General features: G+C 44.2%; 1 protein-coding gene across 7 annotated transcripts in view; it reads right to left on the bottom strand.

Annotated features, from left to right (window-relative positions):
• Window positions 1-12,500, bottom strand: part of LOC125033350 (protein unc-13 homolog A-like) — a 422,716-nt gene that overhangs the window by 32,580 nt on the left and 377,636 nt on the right. The window lies entirely within an intron of this gene.

Consider the following 12,500-nt stretch of genomic DNA (forward strand, 5'->3'; position numbering starts at 1 on the left):
CCCCTTCACTCCCCCTGCCCCTTCCCCCTTCACTCCCCCTGCCCCTTCCCCCTTCACTCCCCCTGCCCCTTCCCCCCTTCACTCCCCCTGCCCCTTCCCCCTTCACTCCCCCTGCCCCTTCCCCCCTTCACTCCCCCTGCCCCTTCCCCCTCCACCCCCCCTGCCCTAGTTCTTGCGGTTCGAAGTAATCGCATTTTCCTTCCTTCTCCTTTTCTCGAAGTAAAAACTTTTCTCGCTTCTTCTCTTTCCTTTTTTTGTATTTTTCTTCTTGTACATTTTCCTTCTTTTCTTTTTCAAAGTAATGACTATTTTCCCTTTCACCTTTTTACTCCTCTTTATCCCTCCTTCTCTTTACTCGTCAGACTGATCATTTTCCTCTCTTCCTCTCTTTGTCTTCTACTTATCTTTCCTTTTTCTAGTTTTTCCCATATTCCCTTATCCTTCTTATTTATTATGATAGCAGGTGAGAGGAAACGCTCCCTGCCCCTTCCCTCTTCACTCCCCCTGCCCCTTCCCCTTTCACTCCCCCTGCCCCATCCCCTTCCCCCTTCATTCCCCTCTTCACTCCCCCTACCCCTTCCCCTCTTTACCCCCCTTCCCCTTCCCCCTTCACTCCCCCTGCCCCTTCCCCCTTCACTCCCCCTGCCCCTTCCCCCTTCACTCCCCCTTCCCCCCTTCACCCCTTCACTCCCCCTGCCCCTTTCCCCCTTCACTCCCCCTGCCCCTTCCCCCTTCACTCCCCCTCGCCCTTCCCCCTTCACTCCCCCCGGCCCCTTGCCTACCCCTTCACTCCCCCTGCCCTTCCCCCTTCACTCCCCCTGGCCCCCTTCCCCCTTCATCTCCCCCCTGCCCCTTCCCCCATGCATCTCCCCCTGCCCCTCTCCCCCGTGCACACCTGCACTCCCCCTGCCCTTCCCGCTTCACTCCCCCCCCCTCTGCCCCTTCCCCCTTCACTCCCCCCTGCCCCTTCCCCCTTCACTCCCCCCCTGCCCCTTCCCCCTTCACTCCCCTGCCCCTTCCCCCTTCACTCCCCCTGCCCCTTCCCCCCTTCACTCCCCCTGCCCCTTCCCCCTTCACTCCCCCCTGCCCCTTCCCCCTTCACTCCCCCTGCCCCCTTCCCCCTTCACTCCCCCTGCCCCTTCCCCCTTCACTCCCCCTGCCCCTTCCCCCTTCACTCCCCCTGCCCCTTCCCCCTTCACTCCCCCCTTGCCCCTTCCCCCTTCTCACTCCCCTGCCCCTTCCCCTCTTTACCCCCCTTCCCCTTCCCCCTTCACTCCCCCTGCCCCTTCCCCCTTCACTCCCCCTGCCCCTTCCCCCTCCACCCCCCTGCCCTAGTTCTTGCGGTTCGAAGTAATCGCATTTTCCTTCCTTCTCCTTTTCTCGAAGTAAAAACTTTTCTCGCTTCTTCTCTTTCCTTTTTTTGTATTTTTCTTCTTGTACATTTTCCTTCTTTTCTTTTTCAAAGTAATGACTATTTTCCCTTTCACCTTTTTACTCCTCTTTATCCCTCCTTCTCTTTACTCGTCAGACTGATCATTTTCCTCTCTTCCTCTCTTTGTCTTCTACTTATCTTTCCTTTTTCTAGTTTTTCCCATATTCCCTTTCCCTTTTCCATTCCCTTCGCAGAATCATGTTTATCCTTGGTTCATAATTCCTTTATTTATCTCTCTTCCATTCACATTTTCTTTAGTTTGTTATCTTCTCTCTCTCTCTCTTTCATTAATCATCTCTCTCTTTCCCTCTTTCGTAGATCTCTCACGATATGACATGATTACGTACTCAGTGCACGTTTATGCGAGCTTTTATGTCATTAAAATGTACTTGTGGAGGATAACGGCTGAGGTGAATAAAGGAAAGGCGTGTGTATGTGCACACTCACAAACACACACACATACACACACACACACACACACACACACACACACAACCACCCCACACACATACTCACACTCAATCACACACACACACACACACACACACACACACACACACACACACACACACGCACAGACACCCCCTCCCCCCCCTCATACACTCATAACCCTCATAAGTAGATCCCGAATCCCTGATATATCCCATTCATCGATTCCCCATAACATTATGATAATATCTCCTTAATTATGTAAATGAAATATAACCACCCGCCGTATTCCCTGGGAAAGAAAGGGGGTAGCAAGGATTGAGGATGGGGAGATAGATAGAGATAGAAAGATAAATAGATAGATAGATAGAACATGGGCAGAAATAGATAGTGGGAGACTGAGACATATATATATATATAATATATATATATATATATATATGTAGAGATAGATGAGAGAGAGAGAGAGAGAGAGAGAGAGAGAGAGAGAGAGAGAGAGAGAGAGAGAGAGAGAGAGAGAGAGAGAGAGAGAGAGAGAGAGAGAGAGAGATACACACACTTACAGAGAGGGAGGGAGGGAGAAAGGGGGAGAGGGAGAGAGGAAAAGAGAGAGAGAAAGAGAGAGAGGGAGGGAGAGAGAGGGAAGGAGGGAGGGGGAGGGAGGGAATGAGGAAATGAGGGAGGGAGGGAGGGAGGGAGGGAGGGAGGGAGGAAGGGAGGGAGAGAAAAAAGATGGGAGAAGTCCATCAGCGTCTTCTTGGGTAATGAGCTTCATAATCATCATCATTAGGGATAATGGCCATTATCATTATCATCCTTATTCCTTCTCCGTCTACCCACTCACGTCTTTTAATTATATTCTTTCTCATAATATCTAAATCCGCACAATGGGCGTTTAATGATGTCATGAGTAATTAAGGGTAAATTATTTTGATGGGGAATAACTAATTTCATAGAGAACTGTCTGATGGGGGCATGATAGTTATAGGAACTGCCCATAAGAGGGAATCACTTGACAGGAAATGGCTTTAAAGAGAGGGTGACCGGGGGGGGGGGGGCTGTGGTGGGAAACGACCTTCAGAAAGATTGAATGACCTTGCAACGGCAGAACATTGATCTAGAATGACCTTGCGGTGAGACGACCTTGTCTAGAATGACGTTTGCAATGAAATGACTTTGTAGTGAAACGACCTTGATCTGGAATGACCTTGCAATCAAAAGACCTTAAACTTTTTCTAGAGTGACCTTGAAATGAAACGACTTTGATACAGAATTACCTTACAGAAGAGTGATCTCGGATGACACCTCAATCTAGACTGTCTCCTCGATTGCAAAGTTATGAACGCACATTCGCTCTCTCGTCTTCAGGGCAAGCGGACTACAAGGCAGAGTGGGGAGGGGGCATAGGGGTGAGGCAGGGGGGTAAGGGATAGGTCAAAGGCCGAGGGGGTTGGCTAGGGCTTAGTAAGGGGATAACTGGTTGAAATTAGGTCGTGATGAAGAAAATGACATGCGAAAGGGGAGATGACGAGGATAGGATAAAGCGAGACAAGAAGGGATAGACAAGAGGGGAAAGAAGAGCAAAGGGGCGAGGATGAAGTGACTATACGAAACAAAGTCAAAAGGAAGAAGACGACAAGAAAGATGAAGAAATGACGCCACAAGAGAAATGGACAAGGATAACATATCACATAAAAAAGAAAGAAAGACAGACTCAAGGATAATGGAGAGAGAGAGAGAGAGAGAGAGAGAGAGAGAGAGAGAGAGAGAGAAAAAAAAACACGAAGAGATAAGGGAAAGCAGGAGTTCAAAGGAGAGGATGGGGGGGGGGGGAGGGGGGTTGATCTCCCTGTTTCGCTGGAGTAAAGGGATTAGCATCACGACCCGCTCTTCCTTGTGGCCTCTGTGAAGTGTGAAGTGGTTTGGGTGAGGCCAGGAGTACTACAATGGAACCAGGACGGGATTGGAGTACACTGGAGTAGCGTTGTTGCCCGCCGTGAATAGGTTATTTTTCTTTTGCAATTTATCTGACGCTGTATCTCTGCCGCTTTCGTGTCTTTCAGTCTCTCCCTTTTCATTTCTTATCTGTCTTATCCTTGGCTCTATCTATTGCATTCTTCTCTTTCGTTTACCTCCCTCCCTCACTTTACATTCTCCTCCTTGATCTCCCTTCTTCCCTCCCATTCCTTTATCTTACTCTCTCCTTCCCTTTTCCTTCTATTCCCCATCCATCTCCCTCTCTTCCTTCATCCTCCCATCTAACCTCCTTCTCTCCTCTCTCCCTCATCCACCTCCTTCTTTCCTCCTCCCTCTCTTCCTTCATCCTCCCATCTAACCTCTAGTTCCCCTGTCTCATTCACCCCATGTATACCACAGAGTGACGCTAACTTCTGCGCGAGTAACGAGCCGCATACAGCACCGCGTATGGTATACATTAAGCTCGTGTTAAGCTGATTACTCGCTTACACCGATGCAGGAGGGGGATTGGCCGGCAGCTGTAGAGTCGGTGATTTCATTTGTCCAATATGAAATGGGGATTATGGTAATGCCAAAGCTTAGTCGATCGCTGCGGACGGCAGATCCCGCGCGAGGGAGAGACCGGCGTAACATGTACAGTAAAGATAGCAGAATGGTTCTCTAAAACTCTTTTAAACCGGCGTAGCTTGTACAGCCGTATTCAGTACGAATAACAGAAGGGTTCTCTAACTCTTTAAGCTCTTTAATTTGTATCATTTTTAATTCTCTAAAAGGCGATATGATAAAAATGTCTTAAGAGGAAAGGGCCGCTCTGCCGGACTAAACAAACGGTCTTGGAAACCTTGCTTCGTTTTTGTACCGCATCATCACGAGGCGAAATGGCGCAGTTTGGCCTATAATGCGCATCACGATGTTCGGCCGTTTACCGTGCTTCACGCGGTGATGCTCCTAGCCATTATCGTTAAGTATAAGCCTTACCGGCCATCTTATTTCCCCCTTAATCGTTCCATTATACTAGTTATTTTCTTCAACTAAAACACCGTCCACCATCTATCTACAAATCTCAGGAAATGCAGAACTCAGCAGAACAAATTCACTCCCGTTTCATCAATAAAATCCAAACTATGACCCTAAAAGCTATCACGACCATCAGCCCCACTTCATACCAGTGCGAAGGAGTGAGGTTTCGTCCAGCCAATCTCCTTCATTCAATCAATCTCTATCGCACAGCTTGTTCAGCGTTGACTGTTCATTCAATATCAGCTCTTACCGACTTTCTGAACGAATGGATGCACACGTTTTCAGCTGAAAGATATTGTCATTGCAAGAAGTCTCGTAACAGCAAGATGTTCACACTTCAAGAAACACTTGGAAACGAATGGGAATTCTTTTACGTTTCCAGGTTCGTCTGAAAACTCGCTTTTATAGCTCGCTTCCTAGTTGTTATTTATTTATAGTTTTTCTTTTTTTATTCTTTCTCTCTCCATGGACTAGCCTGATTTTTTTTGGGGTTGTTTTATCTCCTCCTCACTCCCTTCTTTCAGGGCCGCTTTTGGTATTTTCCTTCCACTTTCATATTACATAATCGCTGTATTATCAAGCCAATCCTTTCTCATCCCCTGCGCCACCCTCTCTCCCTCCTCTCTCGTTTCACCCAATCTTCTCTTTCTCTCTCGCTTCCCACCTTTTCCTCTTTCAGCTTTTGGCTCTCATCTATCTCTGTCTGTCTCTGTGTCTATCTATGCCCCCCTTCCCCTCTTTCTCTCTCTGCCTCTGTCTGTCCACTTTCTCTTCTTTTCTCTTTTCCTCCCATTCTTCGTCATCTTCCCTCCCACTTATCCACTCCGCCTGCATGGCCAGCCAAGCGCGGAATCCAACCCTCACCTCTGTTGCCAACAGTTCTCCGCGCGGAAAACGGCACAAGATTGGGCCGGAGTCTTGTTTGAGGTCTTTGGGCCGCAGATATTTGGGCCGAAGTCTTATTTCAGGTCTGGGCCGATAATATTTGGGCCGGTCTTATTTTTAGGTCTGGGCCGATAATATTTAGGCCGACGTCTCATTTGAGGTCTTTCTCAATTCAAGTCTTTATTGTTAGTGATAATCTTCCTCTTCGATCGCTGTACTTTCCCTCGCTAATTGCCATCAACTGCCGGCCTTCTTCAGTTTACTTTCTCCGAATTAAGGACAGGAAGAGGAACAAGACGCTAAGGACATATGTCGCATTTCATTTTTTTTTTTTATATACATCTTTTTACTTTTCTCTCTGTTTTGTTTCCGTTTTCGTTTTGGATTTGTCACTTTCTTTCGTTGGCACTCCCTTCCTCCTCCTTCGCTAACGCGTTCAGCTTTAACATGCTGGTAAGAATGTCAGCACACTGTCACAGCTTGTCACTTGGCTCTCGCTTGCCTTGTGAACTCTAATGGTCAAGAAAATGGAAGTGATACGGTCCTTAATGAATACGCCTACGAACACAACTCAAACTCATTCAGACACACACACACACACAACCACACACACACACACACACACACACACACACACACACACACACACACACCCAAACACACACGAACGCACGCACGTGAACACACGCACACACACACACCCACACACACACACACACACACACAATCATATAACACAATGCAAACTCTCTCGAAAAGAACACAAGCCGTATGTCGCTTTACAAAACACGGCTAAACGTCAATATGTAATAAACGTCAATATCGCGTGTTTTCTTAGTATTTTCCACCCGGTACCGCTACATGCGTTTCAGTTATTTAAAGGTTCAATATATATATATATAACAATAACGCCGGGAAAATATATGAATATATTTTTTTCCTAGCGCAAATCTGACATAACACTAAAATATTGTGTAAACTGCTCTCACCCTCCCCCTATCCCCCCCTTCTCTCTCTCTCTCTCTCTCTCTCTCTCTCTCTCTCTCTCTCTCTCTCTCTCTCTCTCTCTCTCTCTCTCTCTACGTGTCTGTCAACGTCTCTCTCTTCCTCTCTCTCTCTCTCTCTCTCTCTCTCCCCTTTTCAAACAAAGAAATTAACAAACAAACTAATTAATACATTAATGGATAAACAGGTAACAGCATAGATACAGAAAATAAACAATAATTTTTTGTTTGAAACTGTTTTGACTTCCATAAGCACTAAAAATATATTTTTTTTATCCCATTTCCCAAATGGAAGCTGCCAGGAAATGCTTCTTTTTCGATAAAAATAACTTTTCGGGAAAGAAAAGAAAACAAAAAAAAACTTAGTCAAGCTGTTTTCCACAAAAACAAAACAAAACAAAAAAGCAAATACATCAAAGTTTGTGGACTTTCATTTTGAACTGAGAATGTGTATGTGTAAAATGGCTAATACTATTTCAATCAGTAATAATTGCACATTTCTTCTGCTTGTGTGTATTACTATAGTTATGGATGTTGCTATAGATGAAAATGTATGTATATATGTATGTATGTATGTATGTATGTATGTATGTATGTATGTATGTATACATTTATGCATATATGTATGTACGTATGTATTTGTATGCGTGTATGTATACATTCATGCATAAATACATAACCACACAAAAAGCAAGAAAGAAAGAAAGAAAGAAAGAAAGAAAGAAAGAATATATATATATATATATATATATATATATATTTGTGTGTGTGTTTGTGTGTGTGTTTGTGTGTGTGTGTGTGTGTGTGTGTGTGTGTGTGTGTGTGTGTGTGTGTGTGTGTGTGTGTGTGTGTGTGTGTGTGTGTGTGCGCGTGCGCGCGCGTGTGTGTATGTGTGTGTATGTGTGTGTATGTGAGTGTATGTGTGTGTATGTGTGTGTATGTGTGTATGTGCGTGTGTGAGTGCGGGTGTGTGTGTCTGCCTCTTACCATCTGTCTGTCTGTCTGTCTCTCTCACCTTATTTTTCTATAATAACAGTCTAGCAACAATTTGTACATTATATAACTCTTAAGGAGATTAAATACTCGTTATCCACGTTCCTCGTCATCATCATTAAATAAATTGAAAAATATCCATCATATAAATCCTTCCCGAACAACAGTTTATATCAGACATAAAAAATAATCTCTTTGGCTTAACAAAAAATGATATTACCCATTAAAAACTATAAAAAAAATCTATTGGCATTCATTTCAAGAAGAAAAAACACACTCATGCACTGAACAATCATAATTATTCTTTCTTTCTTTCTTTTGAAAATAGACAAAAGGAGAGAATTAGGATTAAGTGGAAAGAAATGACCTAACTCCAGGTCTTTCTCAGTACTGCAATGAGTTCATATAATTTATGACGTAATTTCCACTGCTGCAAAAGCATAATACCCTTTGATTTTTTCCCCTGAATCTCAGCTGATGTAAGCTTCCGCTCTCGATTAAAATGTCATTTGCAATTAATTGAGGAAGAGACAGCTGGCAGAGGGTATTAGCTGCGTGTAGGCTTCTTATTTTGTAAATGTAGTAATTCGTAATAAGACATTTACTGCTGCTGTTTAAATTGATCAACATAGTAAAGACACATTACTGTCTTCTTTTCTATTTGTCTATGTCACTCCCTCGCGTTTCTTTTCCTTCGCCTCCTTCTTTCTTCGCTTTTTATTCTGATCATTATTTTCGTCTTCCAAGACAACCTGCCGCTAACAGATCTCGGGTGTCCAATCAACTTCCCTCCCCCACTTTCTCCCCTCCCCTCCCCTCCCCTTCCCTGCCCCTGCCACTATTCTCTCCGTCCTCCCCCATGCCTCCTTCTCTCTCTATTTCTCTTCATCCCTCGTCCCACCCCTCCCCTCTTACCCATACCTTCCCCCTTCCCATTATTCCCTTCCCCTCTTCCATCCCCTCACTGCCAGCCCCTTCCCATTTCATCCTCTCCAATCTATCCCATCCCTTCCTCACACCCGCCCCACCCTCCTCTCATAATCACCCTCTTCTCACCTCCGTTTCCCCTTCCTCTCTCTCCCCTCATCTCACCTCCCGCTTCCCTTTAAGCTCTCCCTACCCCCTTCTCACCCCCCCCCTTCCTCTTTCTCTCTCCCTCCCCCTCCTCCTTCCATTCTCTCGCTTCCCGTTCCTACCTTCCGGTACCCCCTTTTCATCCCCTCCCCCTTCCGACCTCTCCTTTCCCCTTCCACCCCACACCCTTCTAACCTCCCTAACCCCCATCTCACCTTCTCTTTCCCTTCCCACTCCCATCCTCTTCTCACCTCCCCGTTCCCTTCCCCTCCAAACCCCTCCCTTCCCCTTCTCATCTTCCCCATCCCCTTCTCCCCTTCCCCTTCGTTTCCACTTCTCACCTACCCTCTCACCTCCCTCTCCCTCTCCTACTCTCCCTCCTCCTCCTTCTTCCCCCCCTTTCTCACCTCCCCCTCCCTCTCCTACTCCCCCCCCCCCTTCTCACCTCTCCCCCACCTGTAAAGCCGACAAGCATTTCACTCGAGTCGGTTTTCCCGATCCGGTGAATTATCATATAGATTACCTCTCCGCTTCCGCCATTTCCTCTGGTGCTTTCGTCGGCGATCTCTTGCTAACCTTCCTTCTTTCTGTCTGTCGAGAAGGAAAGATTTGTTGTTGTTGTTTTTCTTTTGTGATTTTCTTGTTCTCGCACCATCGACCTGTTCTTCGATGTGTCAATGTTTGTTGCTTTTTTTTTTTTTTTGTCTGATTCGGTGCGCGGGATTTTTTTTCCTTGTTTTTAATAGAGGTGTTGTCGTCTGAGCAAAAGCGGAGTACATTTGATGTTTATTTATTTTTTTCTTGTTTGTTTCTCTCCGTCTCTCTTACTTTTTTCCATCTCTCTCTCTAGCCCCCTCCCTCTCTCCCCTCTTATTATCTCTCTTTCTCCTTATGTTTTTTTCTCTCTTTTTCAACTGTAATTTTCCTGCTGATGTGTCCTTGCGCTATTTCCTCCCGTCGACTTCCCTGCTTAACAAAACTCCCCTTCACTCCACCTCATCAAAAATCCCCCAAACAGAAATCAAAGTCCCCCCCTTCCCTACACACACCAGAATTTCCCCTACTTCTCCCTCGCCACCTCAGCAAAATCCCCACCTACCCCCCCCCTCCCCTCCCCCCCCCCCCGACCACATGGCAAAGTTCCCCCAACCTCATCAAAGTTTCCCCGCCGCTGTCGAAATCTCCCCACTACTCACGGAAGTTCCCCTACACACCACAGCACCAAAGCTTCCCTCTCCTTATGGATGCTCGTCTCCCTCCCACGCCCCTTACGCCCCTTTTAAAAGGCTTTTCCACCCTAATGATAAACAATAGAGGACCATGAATCTTCTGGTAAGACTTCGGAACCATTAGTTTGTTATGATGATGATGATTATTATCATTATATTTTTATTACTGCTATCATTATTATCATTACTATTATTGTTATTATTATCATTGTTATTGTTACTATGAAGATAATGATAATAATAACAATAATAATAATAATAATAATAATTATAATAATAACAACAGTAATAATAATAATAATAATTATAATAATAATAACTAATAATAATATTCATCATTGTTATTATTATTATTATTATCATTATTATTATTTCATTATCAATACTACTGCTGCTTATACTATTATTATCATTATTATTTTTGAAAGTATATTATTTCATTATTGTTATCATCTCCATCACATCATGATCGTTATTATTATTATCATTATTATCATTATTATTATTATTGTTATTTTTATTTTTATCATCATTTTTTTATTATTATCATTATTATTATCATCATTGTCCTCCTCATCATTTTCAATATCATCAACTTTATCATTATACATTTAGTTTTATTATCATAATTATCATTCTTTTTAGTAGTAGTCACCGTCTTCATTATTTTTCTTACTTATTCTATTTTTCTGCCTTTTATTATCATTATATTTTTTATTGATCATGCATTGATAACTCTCCATTCATTTTGAAATATAAACATCATGAAAGTTGCACTATTTATTGAAGGTTTTCTTAAGTTAAATGATCAACACCCACGTCAGAAATCTTTTAAAAAGTTGGCCAAAGACAAATAACACTATACAAACAATAAAAACGTATATATATATATGTATACACACACACACACACACACACACACACACACACACACACACACACACACACACACACACACACACACACGCACACACACGCACACGCACACACACCCACATGCACACACACACACACACACACACACACACACACAAACCTTTTTTTCACGTAAACGAGTACCTTAAAAAAAGAAACCACATTAAGGCCATTTACGAAACCCTATTTTCCACACGCGCGTATTCTTCACCGTGTATTATCGGCCTCTCCAGAGCTAGGCGGGGCGCAGACCTGCCTTTAAAGCTGAATGTCAACTCGATGTCTTGAATAACGTATAAGCTTCTCGTCACCTCCTTCAACGGCCCTTGCGAGGAGCGACCTTGCCCCATTAGCAAGAAGGAAGACAAATACGCGATCTCATTCTCTCTCCTTCTTCGATTTTTCAATTTTTTAAAAATCATCTTATTTTTCTCTCTTTCATTCTTCAAATTTATCTCTCTGTTCTGTACCACACCCTTGAAAAAAAAAAAATAACCTCCCCTATTCCCTCTCGAGACACATACAAAAATGAAAAATAAATGATTGTTTTCCCAGAAATATCTTGAATACCACTCACACATTCCCCGATTTCCGTATTTTCAATTTCTTTTGAGACGGACAATGACCTCTCGAAGCAGGTCTAATTCAACAAGGACAAGAATGAGCTCCTTGGCATGCTGGAGGACGTCGTCTGGAGTCCTTGAGAAAAAGGGGGAGAAGAAGGAGAGAGGTGGAGAGTGAAGGAGGGAGGAGGGAGGGAGGGAGAAAGTAGGGGGAGAAGAAGGAGAGAGTTAGAGAGTGAAGGAGGGAGAAGGAGCGAGAAAGTAAGGGGAGAGAAGAAGGAGAGAGGTAGAGAGTGAAGGAGGGAGGAGAGAGCTCGAGAGGGAAGGAGAGAGAAGGAGAAGGAGGAAGAAGGAGAGAGGAGGGGTGAAAAGCAATGTGATTGGGAGAGGAATAGGGAGAAGGAGAGACATGGGAAGTGAAGGCGGGAGAAGAAGGGAGAAGGAGAGAGGAGGAGAGTGAAAGAGAGAGATAAGAGCGAGAGGAATAGGGAAAAGAAGGGAAAGAGGGAAAGAAAGGGAAAGAGAGAGGAGGCAAATGAAGGACAGAAAAAAGAGCGAAAGCGAGAGAGGGAAAGATGGAAAGAGGGAAAGAGGGGGAGGATGGGAAATAGAGGGAAAGGGAGAGGGATAGAGAGAGGGAGAGGGAGAGGGAGAGAGAGAGGGAGAGAGAGAGGGAGAGGGATAGAGAGAGGGAGAGGGAGAGGGAGAGGGAGAGGGAGAGGGAGAGGGAGAGGGAGAGGGAAAGGGGGAGCAAGAAGAAGGAGAAGGAGAAGAAGGAGAGACAGAGCAAATGGAAAGGGAACCAGAAAGAGAAAGAGAAAAAATAAAATAAATTGAAAGGGGAAACAGGAAAGTAAGAGAAAGATAGATTAAGAGATAGTGGCACATATATAGACATATATATATATATATATATATATATATATATATATATATATATAAATATATATATATATATATATATATATATATATATATA

The sequence above is a fragment of the Penaeus chinensis genome, chromosome 16 (genome assembly GCF_019202785.1).
Source record: "Penaeus chinensis breed Huanghai No. 1 chromosome 16, ASM1920278v2, whole genome shotgun sequence".
Taxonomy (NCBI): Eukaryota; Metazoa; Arthropoda; class Malacostraca; order Decapoda; family Penaeidae; genus Penaeus; species Penaeus chinensis.